At 38.7% G+C, this 25830-nt stretch overlaps 1 protein-coding gene across 18 annotated transcripts in view; it reads right to left on the bottom strand.

Annotated features, from left to right (window-relative positions):
* The window catches only part of LOC119786788 (receptor-type tyrosine-protein phosphatase delta-like), a 295024-nt gene extending 269972 nt beyond the window's left edge, over nt 1–25052 (bottom strand). For 11 of the 18 annotated variants that reach the window (XM_038290329.1, XM_038290332.1, XM_038290335.1 and 8 more), the window contains exons 1-2: nt 24915–25052; nt 24695–24811 (exon numbers count right to left, since the gene is read on the bottom strand). The gene's annotated coding sequence lies outside the window, so the exon portion shown is untranslated. The remainder of the gene's footprint in view (nt 1–24694; nt 24812–24914) is intronic. The other 7 variants (XM_038290338.1, XM_038290342.1, XM_038290341.1 and 4 more) reach the window with 1 other exon arrangement.
* Between the last annotated feature and the right edge of the window lie 778 nt (nt 25053–25830).

Raw genomic sequence — 25830 nt, 5'->3', positions numbered from 1 at the left:
CAATGTAGAATACTTTGGAAATCAAGAAATTTCCAATGAATACCCAATATATTGTACATTAACTAGAAACATTAAATTTTTACTTTGAAAGTACAATCCTTGAAGAATAATGAAATGCATGTAAGGTAAAACAAAAATAGTGTAATTGTTCTGTTGCTCACAAAGGAGGAATATCCTTGAAAATGGTACAAAATCAACTAAAAGATTGCTGTACTTTGATTTATAACCATCTTCTTAAGTCTGAATCCTACAAACTTGAAAGATACATTTTTTTATTCAGATAAAACAGTGTGTTTTCTGTTAACTGTTACACTGATGCTCTATGAAGTTAATACATAAACCCTTGGCTCTTTTAAAATCCCAAGTATAGTAGCTTGATACCACGAAGACTGAAGGATGGTTTTTGGAAAGACATTACTGAAGGTGTCCCACTTATTTCTTAGTTTTCCATTTCCAAATCCTGTATGGTCACCTAAATCTAAGTGCACCACAGAAGAGGATTTTTTTTCTTATAATTTTCGAATGAAAATACATTTCTCAACCTTCATCTTTTTTGTCCCTGTTTTCTTGATAATGTTAGAAAAAACGGATTTTTTTAATGCTTATGATGAATTTTTGTGCTTCAGGAACGCTCCTCTAGTTAGCATTGTGGCCTTACACCTACAGTAGAACATTGCTTTAAATTTGAGGTAGGCATCTACAGAATGAGTGGAGAATCTTGGCAAAGCAATAATTGTTGCTTTTTTGAACTAAAATGGTGATTCATGGGCACTTAAAAGAGTTTAGCATGAGTTTTTGTAAGAGTCTGCTCACGTTGGAGAAAAATTGAAATGATACCAATGTTGTTCAAGCACATGGGAAGGGAAGAATAGCATTGTAGCAACTGCACAGACCCAACATTTAAGGGCAAAATCTCTTCTAAGAAAAGAAAGTTATGTAAGATTTCTGTCACAGCATCTTATCTTTTTAGCTAAAAGACGACCAACTGCTGGTCCCTTTTTATTCACCACAGATCTGAGCTCCCATTATTTGTTGAAAGCGGCTCCAAAATTTACTCACATCTTATTCTGTTACCGATCACACTCCCATTTGGTATTTTCTTTTTGTCAAAAAATGTATTTTCTTACTCTTGTGTCTGGAGTCAGTGATGATGTTTTAGGTGCCTTTGTGGCGAGAGATCCACCTTCAAAAAACACTGGTTCGTGTTCTCTTGTTAATGCATAACTGGTTGAGGCTCAACAAAGTAACCAGGTAGATGAGCGCATGGAGCACATCACACCCACCCACATTCCTGCAGAATGCTCCCCAAATCACTCTCTTATGAGCTGACTAATGGGGCATTTTGAAGCAACTGCAGAGCATAAAGGAAATCTAATTTTACACATTGGCAATTCTAAGGGCATATATGGGGAAAAAAAAAATGTTTTAATACTGTGTAATACTCGTTTAAGTTGAAAAAAAAATTAGAGGCTTGACATAGACATGAGATACAGAATTCTAATCTCAGAATTAACCAAATAAACAATCTTTATCTCACGTAATTAGTGGTAAAATTAAGCTACTAAATATGAACAATTTAAGCAAGTTACCATAACATATACAACTGATCGGTTAGTTTCCCTCATCACATCTAGTATGGGTTCTATGCAAAGTTCCACAACAGTACCTGTTAACTAGTTGTTAATAGTTGAGTTGGACTCATTTGAAAAGACTTAAGACTTAACGCGGACTTGGCTCTTTAAGATTTAAGGTTTGACTTTCACTCAGAAATAATAACTTTCCTGGAATGAATGTCCTTTTTTCCCCCTCGCAATCTGTAAAGTCCAACCACAGCTGATAAATTTGTCTTTTTATCTGACTGGTAACACTAGATTTCAAAATGTGGTGCTAAAGGCTGGGTTGTTTTTCTCATGTTTCTGTGTGAATGTTGAGTGACATGTGCATGATGTCCCCAGTTTTATGTTCACTAGGTCAGACTCCATTCCCCTGGGCCAGAGAATGTATCCTGAATGTGTGTATGTTGTTTTTTTCTCTCGTTTAAACACCTCTCAGTGCATTTAGATTATCTGTTTAACCAGTAAATGTAAAAGACCACATTTCATTGCTTTTTTATTATGTTCAATGTTGTTTTTTTGTGCTGGTATCAAGTACAACCTTGTCAATGATTTGAATTTGGAGGGAAGTTATTTCGTTTCAGAGTAAAGGGTTTTATTACATGCAGGAAAAAATCTTTTACAAATTAAACTGGATAAAAAAGGAAGGTTTTGCTCCACCTGAACGCGTACATATCGGCATGTTGCTGTTGTAATCCATTCAACAGTACGTTCAGTTCTTTACTATAAAGAGTCTGACCTTTACTTAGAATGAGGCAGTGTTTTATGGTACTCTTGCTTAATGATAACCATGGTGGATTTATGTAATACACAGAGGGATAAAGCAGAGTTAGCATGCTTTATCTTGAGCCTCAAAGCATGCATTATAAGGAACCCGCCAAGAGGGAAGTGACAGGGAGAGGAACGGAGGGAGGAGAAGGAGGGGATGGTGTAAATGGGGTAGGGGCTGCACACGAGAGCGAGAGGCTTGATGTCGGTACATTATTGAGAAGCGGCTAAACCCTCTGTGCTCGGGGAAATCTGAGAAGGTAAGAACAAAGATGGAACCAGCGAATAGGTGAGAGATGGGGAGGACACAAGGAATAAGAGGTGGTGAAAGATAAAAAATAACCAAAGGTGAAGAAGATGGACAATGATGTATAGGTGCACCGTCGGGCAGTCCGCTGCAGTGCTCCCAGGTGTGCACTGTGTGAGGAATTAGGGGGAACAATGTGAAGTGACGAGGGAGCCTCAGAGGCCTGACCCTGTTTTTTCTAGTTTTTTTTGTTTTTTTACTTCTACTGTATCAGGAGAAAATACCATGTACTAATCATATCACCATTCTTCTGTTGAGAGAGTAATAGTAGTAATAGAGTAATAGAGGAGAGATAATGACCAACGAAACCTGTGTGGGTTTATGCATGTGTGGACCTGAGTTAAAGTGAATCCAAAAAGTAGATGAAAAACCAAGGCTTTGGCTTTTTAATCAGCCCCATCAGCACTGCATGGGGACTCTGAGAAGCTTTCATGTGTAGCTCTCTCACACACAAGCCCGCACAGACACATAAACACACAGACAAATAGAGATGCACACGTTCGCAAAGCATCCCCTCTTGCCTTGTGTTCTAAATTTACACCTAACAGGAGAACAGGAAAATGGGGGAGGAGATGAAGTGAGCGAAGATGGAGAGAGCAGGAAAAAGTGGAGGAGGACTAGATGGTGGAGGAGAAGTGCACATAAGTGGTGGAAGAAGTTTAGACACATATTAGGATATCACAGATCTAAAAAAAATAACAAATGAAAAGAAGAGGAGCCAACTTGAATTTAGAATGCATGCAATAGATACTGCGATAAGGAATGGCTGGAAAGAGTTAGACAGACCAGAAGACAGAGAGGAAGGATAGAAGGACAGCGGTATATTAGTCAAGGTGTCCAGTCTATGTATTGCCTGCTGTGCAATACCACCCCTCTGATTTACTCTGCCGAGTGACTGATGAGAAGGAGCAGGATAAGGGAGGGCCACAGAGATGAAGAGGAGGAGGAGGGAGGTCTCGCTATGAGCGTTTAGGCCAAATTAACGGCGCCTCATAAATTAGACTAACAGCCGAACCAGCCGCGCTGGGAGGGGTGGGGATATGACTGAGCGTGTGTACGAGAGTGTCCGTGTGTACACAAGGGAGAAGGCGCACGTTACTGAGAGTGATGGCACGTCAAGGGGGAACAATTTGAACCAGTGCAAACAGATCACTGTCTGATGAAGCCTTGATATCCAGCCGCTCACTCATACCAACACAATCTCCTCTGGATGACTGCACACGGCAAAGTGCTCTCTCATGCACTCATGAACTGAAACAACACACCTGCATTTCTTTCTCTGAAACAGGATTAATGTAAGTGGATCTGCACGGCTTATATGATTACACCTCCAGTATGTCTGGAAACAGCTGTATGTACAGCGCCTTGCAGAAGTATTCATAATCCTTATACTTTTTGCTAAATTTCAATTAATAATGGACAACCACATTTTTTGTATTTCTTTTTCTTCTGTCAATATACAACATTGAATTGTACAGTGCATGCTCTAATATTTTGTAAGAAAAAAACTAAAAAGGGTGGCATGTATTTGTACTCTTTAACCCAGTGGTCCTCAAGCACTCCCATTCTTCATGCTATAGATGTCTCCCTGCTGCAACACATCTGATTGGAATGATTTCATGATCTCAGCAGCAATTAAGAGCTTCAGAAGCCTGCTCATTCAAAGAACTCAGGTGTGTGGCAGCAAGGAGACACCTAAAACATGCAGGACAAGGGCACTCGAGGAGCAGGATAGAGAACCACTGCTTTAGGCAGTATTATTCAGAACCCTGAGAAGAACAAGAACTGTAAATCTTTTGTATTATATCTCTATTTGCACATCTAGGGACTGAAATTATTTTCAACTGTTCAATGCGAAATATCTCAGATTGCATGGAGTGTCTCTGGGCTTTAGTTTTGAAATCTTGCCACAGAATCCCAATTTGATTTGAGCTCTGCACTTTGGCTGGGTTTTTCCAATACATGACTACACTTTGATCTAAACTACTCTGGCTGTCAGGTTTGATGAATTGTTTGCTGGACTAAATTGGAGACACACAATCGAGTGCTGTATGATGAAAAGTAGAATGATTTAATAATGAACGCAATAGCAGAGCCAAGGTAAAGCAAAGGTCACAGAGTTCATGCATTAAAGTGAAAGAGAAGATAATGGTAATGGAAGAATCAAGCAGTGACAAAAAGAAAACTAAGGTGCTAACATGAAGGGAGAAAGAAATGACAGGCAGGTGTAAGCAATCAGGTGAGAATGATCAACAGCTGACACCAATATAGGGAGCCAGGGGCATACATTATACAACATTTTTAATTATTGCACTCAGCTTCAGCTCAAAGCGTATGACCGCATAGTTTTAAAGTTTGCAGCTCACAATATTTAACCTTACACTGTACAGCGCGACGCTCTGATGCGATGTGACTGCTCACACTGTATGACAAATAGGGATAGGGATAGAGATAGGGCGCTGGTCAGACTCGTCTACCTGGATGTAAAGTCAGAGAAAAGGAGAATTACCTTGTCTGCAAATGCATAATACACAAGGGTAAGGTAAATAGTCTTGTACGCTCACGATCAACTCACGAGGGCCGACCATATGATCCCCAATTGGTTGGTAGTCATGAGAGGCTAAACGACCCTCGATACCTCCTGTATACTGCAGTAACAGCCATTCAAAACGGCCCTTCCCAGTCAAACACCAGCTGAATGGCAGCCCAATTCCCTGCAACTCCCACCAGAATCCCATCCATCTTCCAGCCACTGGAGTGACCCCCTTATTCTCCTGGGCGTGCATATATTTTTTACTCCACCCTTTCCCTGAATTACAGGGAGATGGTGCTTCTCTTTAGATCTTCATATCCACAAATGACAAAAAGAATATTTTAGTACAAGAATTTATGTTTAAAAAGGAATTGTAGGGGACCAGCCAAGGGCTCATCTAGGAAAGTGGGTTAATTTTGAATGGCTACTACTGTATGTGACACTCCATGATGAGGCTGAAGCTCGACCAGATTCAAAAATTTCTCGCACAACAGAAAAGGCCCAAAAAAGAGGCCCAAACAGGACAAAAAAAAAGACAGTGTGTGGGGAGTTTATGAACATAAGATCCGAGAGGAAAAGAGCGAATAAATCTAACAGAATAAATTCAAAAATATACATAAAGTGCATAAATGAAGAATCTGATCAATAAACAAGTGAACTAAAATGTGAGCAACTAGGTAACATAACTAAAAAGGGAAGAAACCCAGTCATATGGAAAACCCCAAAACTTAAACACTATATATATATATACATATATATATATATATATATATATATATATATATATATATATATATATATATATATATATATATATATATATATATATATATATATATATATATATATATATATAATCTTTGAGACCTCTTGTTTGCACCTCTTGTTTTGTTGTTTGGAATTGCGGTTCACTTCCATGGCTAAAAATTGGTGTACAAAAACTTGACCGGCCTGCAAAACGTCCTTACCTTCCTTTGACTTATATAACACCTTTAGGAGGAACTAAAGAAGAGCAATGAAATCTGGATATCTCATCCTACTATGGATCTCTCCTCAAAACTTAACCCTTTAAAGCCTGATCCAAGAATAAAACAAAACAGAAAATTACTTTTTTTTTGGTTTGAATTCCTTTTTTGCCCTTTTAACAAAATATGTAAAAAGAAACAACAGAAATACATTTTTGATATTAATAATTTATTACTATGTGATAAGTCAAGATAATTTTTTTTGGGTAGTCTTCTACTGACTGTTATCAGGTATATCTGATTGTGTACAATAGGATTTTGAGCAAGGTATTTACGATTTAGTTATGCAAAAGGTGTCAGATGCAAAACATTTCAGAAAGCGCATGTATCAAATATGATACATTTGGCATTATAGGGTTAAAGGTACATAGTCAAGTAATATGCCAATACCAAAAAGGTGAAAATCCAGCAGATTCAGATAGAATACGGCTATATACCTCCAGTGTACTTTCTGATTGTGCTTTGATGATCGTTTTTTGCCCCAAATACAACCCCAGCACAGAGCGCAATGAGCTGATATAAACAGACATTGGGCCATCTGCCAGCAGTATCGCTGAACTACCAGAAAGCCAGAAGGTTGTCACTGACCTAGCAAAAGTCATGACCGTGTTGTAATACCTTGTTGAACACCATGTCGGTGGAAAGGGCTTCAAAGTATTTCTAACACCAGTAGCCCTATTAACACAAACATGTATTCATGTGCATCACCTTTGTAGCAACATCAGAAGGCTTACTGAGATTTGGTGTACTTCAAGTAAACAAATTCATTGTTATGAATCTTTGATTTTACTATTATTATTATTATTATTATTATTATTATTATTATTTAAGCTTTAATTTCTAAGGTTTGACAAATTCCAGTTTGTCTAAACACAACCACTTATTTCAACCCCTAACCCTTTCTATGAAAATGAGTTATCAGAAACCTTGATGTGCTATCTGAAAACACCAAGAGCATTCCCTCCAGAGTATTTCTTGCATCCTGCCTTCCCTTCTGCTGCTGCTTGTATTTCCAGACTGTTCCTACATATAATCTCCAGGCTTCTCCCAGCTCATTCTGGCTTATCCTGGTTCAAGAGTGAGCCAAAATAAATCAAGTTTAGTTTGAAGACTGTGGACTACTGTGAAAACATGGCAGTATGTGCAATATGCCAACTGCATGGAAGTCTGGTATATTTTGCTGAAATACTGGGCTTGTTCTCAGGCATTGATTGTTAAAGTGTGTCCCCTAGATGTGTGCGAGGGGATGGAATATTAATAAAGGATGTGAAAGAGGCACAAAATGAGCCTGGTTCTTTGAATGTTTTGAGTGATATTTAGTCAAAAATGAATCTCATGCCAAATTGATATCGAGATTTCCAGGAAGACAAAAGTGTTGTCTTACAACAAGATAATCACTCAGAAAGATAAAAGAGTAAACATCTGTATGGCGCCCCCATAAGAGGACCTGGGCATAGGACCCAACTGGAGTTAAAATGGTGTTACAAAAATATACCGACTCTGCATCTCTATGTTTAACATTAGCAAATGTTTAAAAAATAAAAAACAAACATTGCAAAACAGGCTGTATATCAAACCCCAGAATAAATGCTGGGTGAAATTTGGTATTAAATGCAGTGAGAGCTTTTAAAGGTTAAAAAAAAAAAATATATAAAAGCTGTAATAATTTTGATATTCAGCCAAAGCAGAGAAATGGTGGCATCAGAATGTGTATGGCACATTCTGACCATTGCTGTCCTGTTCTGTAGCACAGATGCATGTTTTAATTTCTTCTTTCTTTTAGCTTTTCTAACCAACTTGTAGAAAGGGTGCTTTCTGAGTTTTGTGTTTATATAACTAAGTAATCTGAGAATAAAAGTTTGCTTTAATCTTACATATATTGTTAGTTAAATAACTTAGTAATAGTTACAACTTGTTACATCTTAGTGAAAATGCCAAAAGTGACTAAAACATTGAGTTAAAATTAATTTCCCTGAATTAACTGGCAGATGCTTAAGATATTTTTTACTTCTAGATTATATTGTGTGAAAATCACAATTGCAGTTTTAAAACGAAAATTGCAAAAATTATTATGATATTTATAAAAAGGGTGAAAATAGCTGTTGTCAAGTGCTCTGAAAAAATTAACTCCAGAATCCACAGCAAGAGTTCAGCACAAAATGACTGTTCTGACTGAATGATAACTTTTCCCTTTCAACTCCTGAGGAAAACCTCCTTCCTGTCTGGCCACTCTCAGTCAAAAATCCTTGAGTATGTGGGCCAATCAGCATCAAACAGTCAACTTTGCAACCCTCCCCTGCTCCATAGACCCTCTAAGAGGTTTAGCCTCACTGCAAATGGCATACTTTGTTATGTTATCCAATCAGGGTTCTACTTTCTCACTGCTTACCTCAATAGACCGAGGCTCAAACCTCAACAGGGATTCTCATTGAGGCTGCCCAAAACAAAAAGGAAAAAAAATTAAAGAGACAAAAAAATTTAGACATTTAAATAAAAGAATAAAAACAAACAAGGATAAACGTTGGGCAAGACATATACGACTGGATGGAGCTAATGAAAAATAAAGATATTAACAGGGAAGATGAAGTTACCATATTTCTCTGTGACCTATCCTGCCTAAGGTAGCATAAAGCTAGCTTTCTCCATTTGGTGTAATTACACTACTGTATGTTGCTTGTTTCATAGAGACCATAAAAGTAGATCCTAAAAACATAACCTGATCTTGGTACAAAATTGTAGGTTTACGTGGGTTTATTACCTTTCAAAGCCACTGAGATTTTTGTCACAGTAAATGCCAGCTTGTGTCATGATCTGCCCTGATGGCTCAACTTAATTGTTAATTTCACTCACCTGACTAACTCTTCCCGGTTGCGTCGGGTCCATTATATTCGGATAACCCCGAGGGATCGATGCCAGATCATTATTTGTTTTCCGTTTGTCTGTTTGTCATTTTAGTTTATGCCCTGGTTCATGTCCTGGTTCCTGGCGGCCAGTGGGTTGAGAGGTTTTTTTGTTTGTCTCATCTTCTGATCCTGTTCTGGCCCTTCTCCGCATAGGCCTCAAGGTTTTGGTTCGGAACGCGGGGAGGGTCGGTTTTATTCCCGTAAGCCTGGCTCATAGAAGGAGTCCAGTTTAAAGTCCTGCAGAAATCCTCGAACAACGTCTTGTCTCTGTTGTCTCAACCACTGAGCGTGCCCGTCTGCATCTGAACCCTGACTTTCGACTCTGAGTCTGCCTGAATGCTCTGTGAATTCCTGGAAACCTGTTTCTGTCTGTTCCTGTGTGGATCTGAACTCCTCATTGAGCTGAGGACTCCTGGATTTCAGAACTGTCCGATTCTGACCTTGGTCGGTCACCTGTCAGCTCTGTGGTTGCTGCTCTGATAGGGGACACTCTGGACGGCTCTGCACTAGATCCCATTCGGCAGTCCATCGGATGGATCCTGCCTTACACGCAGAGAATTGACTGAACTGTTAAACCAGAGAGTGTCAGTGAATGGGCGGTGCCCTGTCCCCCTTTCCTCGCAGTTGCTGCAGGTCCACAGAGCCACAGCAGCCCGTTTCTGTTCCGTTATGTTCTGTTTTGTTTAAATAAACATTTCCAACTTTCCTACTGACTGTCTCACCTTGAATACTGGGTCCTTCTGTCCCGTTTTATGACAGCTTGTAGAGACTTCACATCGGATGACATGGTTACATATGCAATGTTGAGGCTTTTATACACACAGTCTCAATACATGTTTGAGGCAATGATGTGCTCAGGTTCATTGTTCGTTTGAGTGAAATACCCCCCATTTCACCGCTAGATGGCAGTAACTGTTACCTATCATCCCTATAAATAAACAGAGCTGAAAAATTAAAATAGTACTACACCTCCATCAAGTTCAAAATATTATTCAGAAAATTTTCCATTTTTAATAATAATATTAATTACCATTAGAACTTTGAACAATGGCATCAATGTAGTACAGAGACACCATCTTCACTTGACATGATCTCTGAGTTGCCAACATAATCGATATTCCTATTTAATCAAAAGGGTTTTAAGGTAGTGTGAAACAAAGACAAAACAAACTTTGGCCTCCCACCTCATCGTTGCCCTGTACTGTACAGCTGTATGAAGAAAATGCTATTACAATCCTTTTGCTGAGAAAACAGTGTCAAAAATACAGTTAGTAAGCTATGAGCACCATGTCTGTTAAGTGTCTGAAGGCAGCATTGCTGCCGGAGGCAAAAGCTCAATTAATTAACCAGTTGATCTCAGCCTGTTATACTTGTAATACTCTATAAAATAGAGAGGTAATAAACTTTTATTAATTTGTTTACTTTTAAACCATATTATAAAAATCCCGAAGAAAATTCCCATAATTTTTTTCGGGAGCAAAGCCAACAGTTAAGAAATCAAACATATCCAATGGACAGCACACTGATGGAGCAGAAATGCATGTGCTTCATGTGATAGCAAGGCATGGTTGTTGAATGCACTAAGGAATTGATAATTACATAACTATCAATTATCAATCGGAGAGTGCCGAGAAAAAAACCCAAAAAACCTGCCAGTATTTCCCAAAAATATTGCTATATCAGCATACCTTCACTTCAAACTTAGACTACTCTTTGGACTATTTGCCACCACCTGCTCTGCAGGAGCTGACTGATCTGGCATGATGGAAAGACTCCAATTCTATATTGAGGTAAATTATTCCAAGTATCTTTTTCTTGATTGGATTTTATAATAATTTAAGTAAATTTTCTTTTCCTTTTAAGGTTTTCTTTTAACATAGAGTTACAGATTTTGTAAGCACAGCTAAATAAGATGTCATCCTTCAACCCTGTGATGATTTGAACTTTTAGAAAACAACTTTTTGCCCATTTTAAGGTACTCTGAAGCACATGAAGAAGTTTCGTTGGAGGCATTTACAGCACAGGAACATTCTGCTCACATTCGGCTCACTGCAAATTTTATTACCCTTTGGATAATGTATGTTTTCTGGTACAATTGCAGCAACTCATAACATAAATCTTCCCTCCCGTACGTTATTTATGTCAGCACCTTTACATTATAAAGAAATGTTAACTCTGTCAGAAGTGCAAGCACTTGCCGATCGCTGTGTGATTACAGCACTGCTTGACTGAGTGAGATAATAATACAGCCTCACACACATAGACACACACATCTACACGCTGTCCCATCCACACACCAATCTTAGAGGCAGAGAGTTGATGCTCAGAGTGATTAAAGTGGCATGCCTCTGACTGTGTCACCTGGGTTCTGCTGTATCTTAAATCAGGACAGTGGGGCTCAGATTGGGTATTGACTGGCCTGCAGAAGTCTCCATCCATCATGCTGAGAAACGATAGCTCGGAGGCCGCCCCTGATGTAGCCATATACCACCGATGTCGCTCAGTAGCTGGCCGAGGTGACGCAGGGTTCGGCCGGAGGCGCGAAGAGCAGGCAGAGAGGTGCAGCTCAGAGGCAGATGCAGGCAGACAGTCGGCATGTCTGCTGTCAAAATATGGATAAACACTCCAAACGCGAGCCAACGCGAAGCCGAGTGCACCTGTGACAAACACTGGCTGACAAACACATATGCTCAGACATGAAGCACTTATCATAAGAGATAAGGTTTCCCTCTCCGTTTCTGTCCTGTGGTCTGTCACTCTCAGCTCCACACACAAAGAACAGCCATACACAGCAACACAGACTTTGCTTCATCTTGAGGGTCTGCACAGCATCTTTTGACTATGTGCCTAATGATAATAAATGAGCCATCATGGGCGGGAAGAGAGGCACTAAGTCATTTCTTTCATCGACAGGAGGAAGACTGGGAGCCCCAAGGTCACCCTACTGTCAGCATCACTCTCCCAAATGACTCCTTGCTCTCTCTTTCTCTCACACACTCGTGTGTTCTCGCACACAAAAGTGGCATGAGACTAGGAGCCTCATATCGCCCTAAAATTTGCCAACCGAGAAAGCCATGTCGACTGTTTCAAAGTTTTACCAGATCAGGCTCCATGGATGTGTTTTGGAACCACCACACTTGAGCATTTTTAAGTCTCTATGAAGCGATCATCATTCCAATCCAAACCTTTGTGGGTTATTGGTTGTCTTTACTTGTTTGGCAGTAAAACAACTGAAGGTAGGGATTAAGAAACACCACACAATACTTTAAACACTATACAAATGTGTAAATGGAGCAGACGTGATTTCCTGTGTACTAGTAATGAACAAGTAGTGTCCTGCAAAAGTGTTTACGTCAATAAAATTAATTTACATTTTATCAATTACAACCACAAACAATGTATGTAATTTGATAGACCAACACAAATTAGTGTAGTGTTGTAAGGTGAAACTAAAAGATGGGCATGTTGTTGTTGCTATTTTTTCCCCCCAGCTTTTTTGTTGTCATTACACTGTCACAAGTACAGAGCAAAGAAGCTAACTCTCTGCATTTAACCCATCCCCTTGGGGAGCAGTGTGGAGTTTAAAGGTCTTTGCTCAGGGACCCAGAGTGGCAGTGTGTGGCAGTGGGACTTGATCTCAGAACCTCAGGATTCCGAGCTGTATGCCCTAACCACTATGCCGCCACGCACCCAACACTCCCAATTTTTCAAATGGATAAAATTCTAAGAAATGTTAGATGGATTAAGAATGATCCCTGTCACTGTGACAATTATTTCCTAAGGAAAATACTTTGGAAATAGTTTCATATAGAAGTAAACTATATAGTAAAAAGATTAATTTGGAGCTTTCAGTATAGATCCTGGTGTTCTGTAAGGGTCTTTTGGGTTTGATAGAGAATAATAGTGCTCTGCTCTGCTCTGCTTAGAGAAAAGCCCATTTTTACTTTTTGCCTTTCAGCTGTTAAAAAAAATAACACTACAAAGTCCCCTAGACCATCTATTGCCCTAGTGAAAGGTGGTGGTAGCAGCATCATGTTGTGGTCGGAGTGGGTGGCAAGGACGACGACAGCAGCACCACAGCAGCACCACAGAAAGAGAAACCAGTAGAGTCTGAAGTGGAGGTATCCTTTTAAAGCAGGATGATAGCCTTTAACTTGCAGCCTGGTGGAACTAAGCGTGCAGGATTTACATCTGCTTTGACAACAGTATCTGCCTTTTTTGAGGAACAGGAACATATGGAGATTTTTTAGTTATTTATTTAAGATAGTCATAAAAAAAAAAAAAAAACATAATGGAGCTGAAACCAAACAGTTGCAGAATGCATGCTTTGAAACAGGTATGGAGACAGAAAGTTTTTCCTGTTGTTTTAAAGCAGATTGAATAATAATTAAAAAAAAACTAAGGGGATCTCTGGAGGGGGCTCAAGGCTGCACTTAGCATTGGGTAGAGAAGGGCTGCCTCTCCACTGAAACTTAATGTGCACTGCATGTCAGCTGGCTTAAAGAAAGTTCCTTCATTCTTCCAAAAAATGGTTATTTTGGATGTTTTGGAAATGCTCTTTTCATGGTGTGGAATCTAAAGGATGTCCACCACTATTTGTATTAAAGTAACTACAGTAGGGCTGCAACTAACAATAATTTTGCAAATTGATTAATCTGTCGATTATTTTTCCTATTAACTGATTAATAATCAGATAGCCAAATATTCCTTGAAGAAGACTTTTACTAAATTAAACCAGGTGAAACAAAACTTTTCAACTTGAGGAATTCTGAATAGAGCATATTGACATTTTTTTTTTTTTTTTTTACCTTAAATGCATAATGGTTATTTATTTATTTATTTACTGCTCTATAGGTTGCTCTGTCGGCTAAAGGCATGTTTTAGTTTCTCTATATAGTTAACAATTAATCAATTACTGAATTAGTTGACAATTATTTCAATAATCGATACGAATAATCTAATTCATTGTTTCTGCCCTAAACTACATTTACAAACAATGTCAGGCAATACAAATATTTTTTGGTATTAAAACCTGTTTATATTAAGGAATTGTATCATGTCTTTTGAAAACTAAAAGGAAAGGTAGAAACTCAGATCAACTCAACCTTTTAAATTTAACAATCTAAAAATAAGCAGGAATAGAATATGCTAATCTAGATCTGATTTTAGCTGCATTTTAATAATGTCAGGTGTTATTTTTCACATGTGTTAGCAAGCTGCTCTTACCTGGAAGACAAGCCCAAAGGAAATCTTCCATGCACACATTTAACTAACTGCCAGAAAGAGCTTCTTTTTAAAGTGCAAAGCTAGCCAGAAATAAGATGGGGACATGAGGAGTGTCAACTTTTCCTAGAAGCCAAAGTACAATTTCACATTTTTACCTATATCAGAGGTTGTATCTGTGGTTAACTCAGGGGTTGCAAACATTATATAATAACAGTGCAGATTAGGAGGTGCTGTTCCATGTCAAGCATCCCTACCTGTGCTTGGCCGAGGTGCGCCCTAAAAGCAATGAGCTTTAACCGTTAGGATGATGGCAGCAGATCAGGAAAGAGTCAGGACTGGGTTGCATAACAGTATCTTTGTGACCTTCCTGACCCTCCTTACTTCTATCCCTCTCCCTAATGAGCTGGAGCATATTGTCGTTTCTCCTAGACTCAGATCAGAATTCAAATCCACACAATAGCCAAGTGAATTTATCAGCCAACGGACACAAGCTAAAGGAGTCCAAAGCAGCCAATCTTTTCTTTTAATACCATGCTAAAAATATAAGTTTGTGGGAGAGATGAGGCATCAGAGGAGAAGACAGTGAAACGAACAGGAAGGTAGCACCTTTTTTTTTAACTATGGGAATTCTCCTCTCTGTAACACACACGCGTGCACCCAGCCTGGGCGTACGCACGCCTATATACGTTGCAAGTTAAGACTTGAGCTGCAGAAAGCTAATTTGCACCACATTGAAATGCATCTCAATTAAAGAGAAACACATTGAGGTGCCAGGGGAGGAGAGAGGAGAGAGATGTGAGAGAACAAGGGGTGTGAAGCAGAAAGTGTGTGAGCGTATGAGAGTATCAGACGGATGAGTGTGTGTGTGCAGAAGGAGCTTTAGCTCAACTGTATCTGGCAGAAGAAGAGGGGAAAAGAGAGTTTGTCTTTTTAAACACACTCTTGGAAAAACATTTCATTTTAAGATGAATCAGGTTTTGGAAAAGGGTGTAAGGAGTTTTGAGGTGCGGCGAAAATTCCAACTAACTTCAACCTTGTTATCACCACCTCTTCTGTTCAGTGCCAGCACACCGGGGCTGTCCCTGCTAAAACTGTGTTTGTGTTTGTGTTGAGCTATTTTTAAACCCGAGGCCATGTAGCGTTTGACAGAATGGGAGGATAGCTGCAAGAAACAATAAGGTTTTTGACTAATTGTGTCAGCAGCCAGGACTTTAACTCTGTGGTTTAGAGATCCTATATACGTCTTATCTGCTTGCGTTCTACGAGAGAGTACATAGAAATTATCAAGTGAGCATCTTTGAGGTTTAAAAAAAAGAAAAAAAACAACTGGGGAAAAACAACAAATTACAGAAAAACAATCTGTCACATTAAGAAAAAAAATTTGATTTGTTTCAAATGCCATGTCCATTTTGCATGGACTGTCAAGTTCAGATGCCTGCCAACCCACCATCTTAACAAAGACACTTAATAGAATAACAGCTATTCGCTCAAGTAAGAGACACTCAACTTGTCTACATCTCGCAAAAGCTCTTTAAGCAGGTGTTTGTGTCTGTTCAAGATACAAAGCTGACAGAATGAGGAGCACTCAGGAAAAGAAAGGGCTTTTAATCTTATTCTGATGTAAGACGTAGCAGCATCCTATCCCTGACTGCAGCAGTGGAACACCATTATCACAATGAAGTCATGCACCTGCCAGAAGAAAAAAAAACAACAACTCCATAAAGGACTTCTATGCTTGAGATTCACATCTGAAGGTTACAGACATTAGGAAGAGAAATGTCACTTTTTAATTATGCTGTCTTGTTTATATATATTCGCTTCCTTACACATCTGTACAGTTTTTCCATTTTCTTGTAAAATTTGATCAATCTTAATTAGATTTTATGCAACATGAGGGGCTGTTGCATTGCAGCAAGAATGTTCCGGGTTCGATTCCCGGCCTGGGGTCTTTCTACATAGAGTTTGTATTGTTCTCCCTGTGCATGCGTGGGTTCTCTCCGGGTACTCCTCTGGGTAACAGTCTAAAAACCTGACTGTTAGGTTAATTCTCCTTAGGTGTGAGTGTGTGTGAATTGTTGTTTGTCCTGTTTGCCTCTGTGTTGCCCTGCGATAGACTGGCAACCTGTCCAGGGTGTACCCCGCCCCTCACCCGTAGACAGTTGGAGATAGGCACACGCACCCCTCTCAACCCCGGCATGGAAAAGCGTGATGGAAAATGGATGGATGGGTGGAGTAACACAAGTAAATATAAAAGTTTTCAAGTTATGGTCTCAAATATTGGGGGGAAAATACATCCAAAATCAACCAGGATATATATAAATTAGGTACATCCACTTGTTAACCCCATTTCTCTCGTTCCGTTTTACAAACCACACAAAGTCCAGATAACTGCCAAATCTGTTAAATCCAAACATTACTTAAATACTGGCCTTTAACGGTCTTTCACTCTTGAAACATAACTTGATATCTCAAGCTTTTGAAACATCTCCAAACCACAGAGAAACCCCTTATCCTCAAATTAATCTCATATTCACAAAAAAACCATCACCTTCTAGGGGTGGCCAGCCTTTCAAAATTGCTCCAATAGTGCAACTTCAATGAAAATATAATGTTGATGGACTTTTAGTAAGTCAAACATAGTGGTGGTAGTTAGATTATTTTGGAAAGGCTTTTCTGTTTTTCTCATGGATCTGCTCGCTTTCAAAAAAATCCTTATGGGGACCTTAAAGGAGAAGTTCGGTTTTTAACACTTTAAGCCAATTTTCTGTAGTGTCCAGGATGAAATCGAATGATCGACACCAAAATTTTGACAATTGGTCCTGTCTCTGCTTTTTGGCTCATTTAGAATCACCCCCTGGCTGCTTTAGAATGGCTAGCATAGAGCATGTCCGATAATGTCCTTAAAACAACCTTAAACGTTCTTTTTTTTAAATATGCTACTCACCGGGTCGTCAGCGCTGTTCAATGACGTTCCAAAAAAAGTTTCGTGAAGAAAAAACGTTCCTGTAGTGTTTTATTTAGCATTTTGTAAATCCCATTGAGTTCTGTAGGAATAGTCAATATTCCGCTGCCACCGGAAACGGAAATGGGGCCTGTTTACACAGTTGTAGTCTTTTCGCTGCACTCTGTGTACTCCGACGTCGAGAATCAAGAATCCACCTTTCGTATTCCATTTTCAGAGTTTTTTAAAGTGTTTAACAGAGACGTTAGCACCTCGACGTCGGAGTACACAGAGTGAAGCGAAAAGACTACAACTGTGTAAACAGGCCCCATTTCCGTTTCCGGTGGCAGCGGAATATTGACTATTCCAACAGAACTCAATGGGATTTACAAAATGCTAAATAAAACACTACAGGAACGTTTTTTCTTCACGAAACTTTTTTTGGAACGTCATTGAACAGCGCTGACGACCCGGTGAGTAGCATATTTAAAAAAAAGAACGTTTAAGGTTGTTTTAAGGACATTATCGGACATGCTCTATGGAAGCCATTCTGAAGCAGCCAGAGGTGGATTCTAAATGAGCCAAAAAGCAGAGACAGGACCAATTGTCAAAATTTTGGTGTCGATCATTCGATTTCATCCTGGACACTACAGAAAATTGGCTTAAAGTGTTAAAAACCGAACTTCTCCTTTAAGCTTGACATCACTTGTAATGCAACAGGAAAGGGTTCAAAAGCATAATGGCCAGTCCACCTCTTAACAGCTAAAGAAACGTTTTGAAAAGGCCTAGTCAAAGTCTTAAACCTGATTAAGATGCTGTGAAATGACCTAGCAGGATGTTTATATTCGATAACCGCACCATTTGATTCAATAAAACAATTCTAAGTATAAATTATAAATAAAAGTGGGCCAGAATTGCCCCACATGAATGTAAACAAGATTGCGGACATCACATGTACTTATTAGCAGTCATGACCACCAAATAAGGAACAAACAACAATCAAGTTAATAGAGAAATGTCTTTTTTTACGAGGCCAGAATTCTTTGAAAACTTTTCCCCCATAATACCAGTAAGCAGCAGCTGACAGTTAAATTATATTGGATTTATGAAGATTTCAATGAGGAAAAGGAGCAAAAACAGGGAAAGAATTGGAAAGGGGACTCCATTTCTGTCCAATGTAGGCTTCTATAAGAAATATTCCCAACAGTAAAAGTGAGCTTATACTAAACGCATGATTTTTATCATTTAATCCAATAAAATGCAGGTATTTTTCACAACAGTTGACATTTGCCTAAGATGTCCTTTTTATTTGGAAAGTCATAGATTGTCCCAGACTCTAAAGAGGTTTAAATAGATACCCTTAATTTACCTTTCTCTAATTTCTTCCTACATATTACATCTCCAGAGAAATAAAAAAGTGCCTCTGCTGTTTTAGTACTCTTGCTTTGCTTAGCTAGAGTGTTATCTATGTCCGGTGTCAGACAGAGGAAAAAATTTGCAGCTGCAGCGCTCAGACCCAATTGTTAAAGAGCTCCAGCATTTTCAGCAGATTTTTTTTCCCCTATAGATTTACCTTTATGGGTATGAAACCATTGTAGACAGCACGGTGCAATCGCCTTTGTTATAGTATAATTTAAACAACAGTTTTTTGTTTTTGTTTATCACATTAATGTAACATCGCTGACACATGGAAATCAACTTATGTGGCAAATTTAACAGTGTACGAAATAAATAGCAAGACATATTTTAAGGTGAGAAGTGATGAATTATAGGATCAGAACAATAAATCTAGGACAAAAATGGCATTTGATCAGGTCAGATGAAATGTTAGCAATACATTTTGAATCTCAATTTTTAGAAACGTTAATAACAGTTCTAAATCCAAAAAATAAAGGTTCCAAAAATTATTAATCTTATTTTTTCCACAACCAAATCAAAGGCTTCAGATTTATCAAACTTTTAAAATATCTGTTCAAGATAGAATAGCATTCTAGAATAGAATTGCATCCTAACTAAATAAGCATCGGCACCAACAGCCAAGCCAATCGAGGCATCATCAAAACACTAAGAAATAGGGCTGGGTATTTTCGTCAAAGTCCTGAATCGATTCGATTTTGATTAATAAAGTTCTAAATTGATTAATTTCGATTAAATCTGTTTTTACAATAATGAAAGTGGTTCACATGTGTTTCAAAATACTCATGTATTTAATTTTTTTCTGTCATATTAAACACAAAGCGCAAACCCTTTAAACCAGATAGTTTAAACTTGAGATGTGAACAAAACTGTCTCATAAGTGCAAACTTGTTTGTGAAAAGTGAAAAAGTGAAGCCTCACTCTCTCAGACATGCATGAGCTGCATTATATCCACTGCACAAACCATATTTGCAGCGTTGTCTTCACAACTACAGGGTGTTTGCTGGTCAGCCTCCATTTGTTAATGTCTTCAATCAACCTATTGGCTATATTTGCAGCTGTCTGGCTTGAAGTAATCTTGAGTGCATCTTTCCTGCATTTGAATGTGAACGTCATGTACTAATCAATCTCATTCCCAAGACATCGATTTTGCAAAAATGTAAAGGAATAGATTCATAATCGATTAAATCGATTTTTTTACCCAGCCCTACTAACAAACTATTTGTCTGTCTGTCAATTTCTCATTGATACCAACCATGGTGGGGGACTGTATTGGTGAGACTTCCTTATTAATCATCCATTCATTTTTGTTTCTATTTAAACCCTTTCTTATTACAACGAGGTAAACTTCTTTTAACTGATAGAAAATAGAGAAGGTCTTCTTGGGCAGTATGTTTTGGGACGGCCTCTGCTTTGAACCTCTGAGGAATTTTACTGTAAGAGGTCTATAGATTGGAACTTATGGATTTTTACATATAATTTACAGTTGAGAGATGAGTTTATTTTGAACTGATCATCTTTTCTGCCCAAATGCTCTGAAATTGTGCCCCTAAAGTACTAAGTGTAAAAGTTTATTTCTTCAGTCGGCCAGATGATTAAACCTAATCAGCTTGGGTAGTGTGTCTAGATAAACAGTATTAAAGCTGTTGTTAATGGGGCTTATAAATACTATGTCAACAATTTCATCTGCACTGCCATGACACAACATCAGCTCATCGTTGAAGATACATCTCATGTTTACACATGACAAGAAAACCCAATGGGGGCTACTAAAGCTAAATGATTGCTTTATGGCATGATTGCACGTCCACATCCACACGACAAGGCTCAAATTTTCTGCTGAAACATCTGCACTGATTCCCTGACTGAGACTCATCAAAACAGAGTGCAGGAGGTAAATCAAGGGGAAAAGAGGCCGGACACCTTCTAAATGTTTTTTTTCTTTCATTCATTATGATGCCTGCTTGAAATATATCATCTCTTCACATATTTTCATTTGATTTTTTCCACACTGCAAGAAGCTAAACAGAAGGACAGGGCAGAAGAAGCTCAGCTGCTGTCCGACATCTTTCAGACACCGGAGCAAAATATTGCCAAGATTTTGTCACTGCTTTAGCTGTCTCATTACCCGGCGTGGGCTTGCATCAGGAACTGAATAAAAATACACTCATTTTACAGTATAAACATACATATTTAAATCAAACACAGTCAAACTGCTTGATGCTCATCAATTTTAGTTTCAAACAGGGTTGCCTTAAAAAAGAATAATGAGTGGCTTGTGTTTCAAAAAGTATGTCCTAAGTACATCTAAATTGGATCATGGTTGTTTTCCCACCTGATAGTCTGGTTTATTCGGATTCATTGGGGACACAAATTGCATCATTGTTACTATTCTCATCTGGTGCGGCTTGCATTCACAAGACATTTTTTTCAAACTGAAACAAACCTTTGGATCCACCTGTTTATACCCTCGCCTGTAGTGGCGCTGGAAGAACCCCTATAAAAATGGTTGGTCAACAACACAAAAATGTTACAATGGCAGTGTTATTGCTAAGCTGTTTTTGGCAAGTTTGGCAGATAAGTATTTTTCAACAATAAGCTCAGCATGAATGAAAAAAAAGGCGGACGGCCGCAAAGATGGCCTCAAGGTAGGTGAGATAGTTCCAAATGAGGCGGCCACATGCGAAAAGCATTCAGCTTAATTGTACTATTGCAAGACTGCACAAATGTCCAGCAATGTACTTTTTAAGACATGAATAACCTCATTTGTATTATTACTACTGAAACAATGAATCAGATTATTCGTGGTTAATCAATTATTGAAATAATCTTCATAATCGAGTATAGTGACTCTAAAACATGCCTTTAGGTGAGAGAGCACTCCACTTAGAGAAGTAATTTTATTAAAATTTTAAAAGATATATATATTATATATATATATATATATATATATATATATATATATATATATATATATATATATATATATATATATATATATATATATATATATCTGTGTTGATCGACAAACAGCAGAAGAAGGCAGTAGTGATAGATGTGGCAATCCCAAGCGACAGCAACATCAAGAAGAAAGAACACGAGAAGCTTGAGAAATACCAAGGACTGAAGGAGGAGCTAGAATAGATGTGGAAAGTAAGAGCAGCAGTGGTGCCAGTGGTAATTGGAGCACTGGGGGCTGTGACCCCCAAACTGGGAGAGTGGCTACAGCAGATTCCAGGTAAAACATCAGAGGTCTCTGTCCAGAAGAGCGCAGTCCTAGGAACAGCTAAGATACTGCGCAGAAGAACCCTCAAACTCCCAGGCCTCTGGTAGAGGACCCGAGCTTGAGGATGACACATACTACCCCACGAGGGGTGAGAAAACAGTTTATATATATATATATATATATATATATATATATATATATATATATATATATATATATATATATATATATATATATATATATATATATATATATATATATATATATATGTGTGTGTGTGTAGGTGGGTGTGTGTGTCTGTGAAACAGGGTAAGTATGTGGTTGCTGATTTCCAAATGTGTTGTATTGGAGCAAAAGGTTGAGAATTACCAACATAGAAATGAACCAGGACAGGATAATCAAAATTCTAACTGAAATCAACATCTTGTTTAATTCTGTTAGTATGAAATATTTTCCAATCAACCAACCATATGAGTATAAAAATGTAATGTTTCATGAATGCAGGTAAGTTTTTCACCAACATTTATATCTTTTGTTGTTAGAGATTACATCAGGATGTCATGAGTTCAAAAATTCTGCATGTTGGCTTGAATAGATCTTCATCAGCACAGACAGAGCGTCTCCTTAGTGTTCCTTGGAATAAAGTAATGATGTCATTGCCTCATTCCTGTGACATTTAAATACTGCTTACATAAATGCAGGAGCAGTGGACCCTATGTAAGGCTAGAAAAGGTTTTTAAAAATTCCAACCTCTCTTTGCCTGAGAATAAATTGTATGTACCACAGATGCATATAAGTAACAAAGTGATACTGTATCTAACTGCCATTATTATATGGTAAACAACCTGTGCTTTAATAGCACATTATCAATTGCAAAGAGCTTAATACTGCTTTAAATTACTAACCCTTTCATACACTGACTAGCAGCACAATAAGTGTATTCTAAGTATCAGGTAGAGTATCACATTGTATGAAGGCCATAGTGGATTTTCATATTGTCTGGGGATCATAAGTGCCATTGTCTAAGAACTTTCTGAAGTATATGACAAGATGCCCCTCCCCCTTGTCTTGCTGGTTGGGAGATGTTACATGCCTTGTCCAGGATTGCACCGTATTATATCATAACCTTAAATTTTGATGATTTCCAAGCTCCATATTTTAAGCACATTCTAGAAATCAGAATAAGGTAGAAAAAAATCGTAGTCACAATTATATCCTTATTCTAAGATTTGCAAATAATACTACTACTATTAGCATCTAGTAGCACAGCATGTAGGTCATTGGTGTAGAGAACTGTAGGCAGTGGACAGCAACAGGTTGGGGAGGGGCAGTTTTACACCAACTTATGCTCCATGCAGCCGAAACATAAGTTTCGGCTGCATGGAGCATCTGCAAACCACAGTGGCATCCCACTAAAAGCTTAGAACAACTATGAAGGATAATTTTAGCAGTTTTAAGACCATTTTTTGATGGTATGATAACAATAATCTTTTCTTTGTTTAAATTTCAATTCTACAAAAATCTTTGTGTTCCTGCAGACTGTGACTTAAAAACAACTCACCAGAGCACGGCCTTCTTTCAGAACTTTGAGTTAGCATAATCCCTCTCTGTTCTTTTCCTCTTTTTGCTCGCTCATTCCTATACGTCCACACACGAGTGAGCAAAGTTGTCTCACACACCCACACTGATACACACACATTTGGAGTGACAGCACCATTCTGTAATTAAGCAATAAAACGCATCAGCAAACTGCTCAGAAGACCTCCACAGGGCACTTTATCTGGTCCTCACTGGCCTCTTGATTTACCCTTGATGATACCGCTTATGAACCATTTAAGCAGCCCTCAGTTGTGCCCGGCCCCCCCTGATCCAGAAGTCACCACATTAAGTAGCCACTCTATTTGCTCAAATGGTGGCATCTCACCAGATAATCGGCTGCGGACAGCAAGTGTGGCTATGTGGGAGGTGAGATGCTAACGGATGGTGTGTGGGAGAGTAATGTTTTATATTGGAGGAAGTGTGAGATCTCCATTAGAGACAAGTTTAATTGATAAACATGATAATAAAAAGCAGCAAATGGCCCGTTGGATGCTTTCTTTCAGCATAGCCAGGAGTGTGTCAGCACACACAATGGGTAATGGCACTGACACAAAGAGTATATAAAAAAAAAGAGCCTATAAAACATCATTAGATAATATGATCATTGTAGAGACATAAAAGAATAATAAAACCCTTCCAATTAAGAAGAGAGAGAAAGCAGCGCTATCCTGAGGGATTCCTCAAATGTTTCTTCTCACAGTCCTCTTTCCTCTCACCTAATCTCCCCCTTTTCTCCCACAATCCGGAGGGTATTATTTGATCCTCATCGCGCTCCGTGATGGGAATGCTGACAACTGAACTGTCACAAGTGGCCACGTTTAATTTACATGAATAATAAGCGGCAACTAAGTGTGTGTGTTTGTGTGTGTGTGTGTGTGTGTGTGTGTGTGTGGGGGGGGGGGGGGGTCTCGTCTTAAAAAAGGGGGTTTGAAAGGAGGAGAGGAAATATTGCTCTGACGCTTCAACATTTGTACATTAAACAACAACAGTAAATAGTTTATATGTGATCAATAAAAAAGAAAAAAGACGCACTGGGATCATTTGGCGTACACATGTTATTACCTGGTTAAAAATGTACAAATCTGTGCTTTAAAGATGTATAATAAAAACAACTTTAATGCAACAAAGTGTTCTCACCACAACATCCAGATCAGCGCTCGATGTACGGAGAATCCCGAGGAGTTTCCCTGCTCTTTCTGCGCCCCAAGTTGATCACAGCGGTCCGATGCGCTCCCACAGTCCCGACTGTGCGAGCTATGAAGGGAGACAAGCAAATTCAGGTCAGCCCGATTATTATTGTTCTAAAGAAAACATCAATCTTAACACGTGTTTTAAGGTAAATAATTGGAGGTTATACCTCTTTAAAGGAGCTGGGACAGCCGCCGGAGAGTTAAAGGAGAACCGGTGGATGGAGCGGGCAAAGCAGCGGCTGTCAGATTTGACTCCAAACTAGTGCTGACGATGCGCACAGAGATAAGCGGCGGAGGAGAGAGAGATGGAGAGACGGAGAGGAAGGGAGAGAGAGGGAGAGAGAGAGGGGGGAGCTACGCTGAAGCAGAGGGGCAGCAGAGGGAGGCGATCCGCTGATTTTAACAATTCACCCCCTTCAAAGTTATACAAGTGGGTCAGCATGTGGACATCAGTCTGAACCCAGCAAATACCTGACTAGAGTATTCATCTTGCTCTGAATAGTCAAAAGCGTAAATGCAGCTTCCATTTAACTTTAAATGGGGATGAAAACAAAGCATTAAAAAGGCAGGTGGTAGAAAAGAGCAGAATGAACTGACAAAATGTATCTGTAATGCTTTCATACTTTCATAAAAGAAAATACTGTCTTTTGGACTTGTTCAAAATGTGTCTTTTTGCAAACAAAAAAATCAACTCAAATCACAACTCTTATTTCATTGATCCAGCTCTTTTGTATTTTGTCATTTTATCCAAGGGTGATTAAATTAGTCTCTGCTAAAGGATGCGTTTTATTATCTGTAAGCAAAAAAATAATAATAAAAAAATCAGAAAAGTTTATAAGAATAAAGAATGGATTTATTTGTATTTTGTCTCATCAGTGATCTCTATTAATAATAAACGTCCTGCCTTCATGATGCTTCCACTACCATGCTTTACCATTGGTATAACCTTGCATATGCTCACTGAGCCTTGCTCCTCTGGAGGCTTACTCCTGTTAAAAAGGAGTTTTCTCTCTCCATTGTCACTGCATGCATGGACCAAATTTGGATTTCAGAAGTGGGGGGGGTTGTTCAAGTATTTTTAAA

This window comes from Cyprinodon tularosa, unplaced genomic scaffold (genome assembly GCF_016077235.1).
Source record: "Cyprinodon tularosa strain WSP-4 unplaced genomic scaffold, ASM1607723v1 ctg279, whole genome shotgun sequence".
Lineage (NCBI taxonomy): Eukaryota > Metazoa > Chordata > Actinopteri > Cyprinodontiformes > Cyprinodontidae > Cyprinodon > Cyprinodon tularosa.
This window is presented reverse-complemented; position numbering and strand designations above follow the sequence as displayed.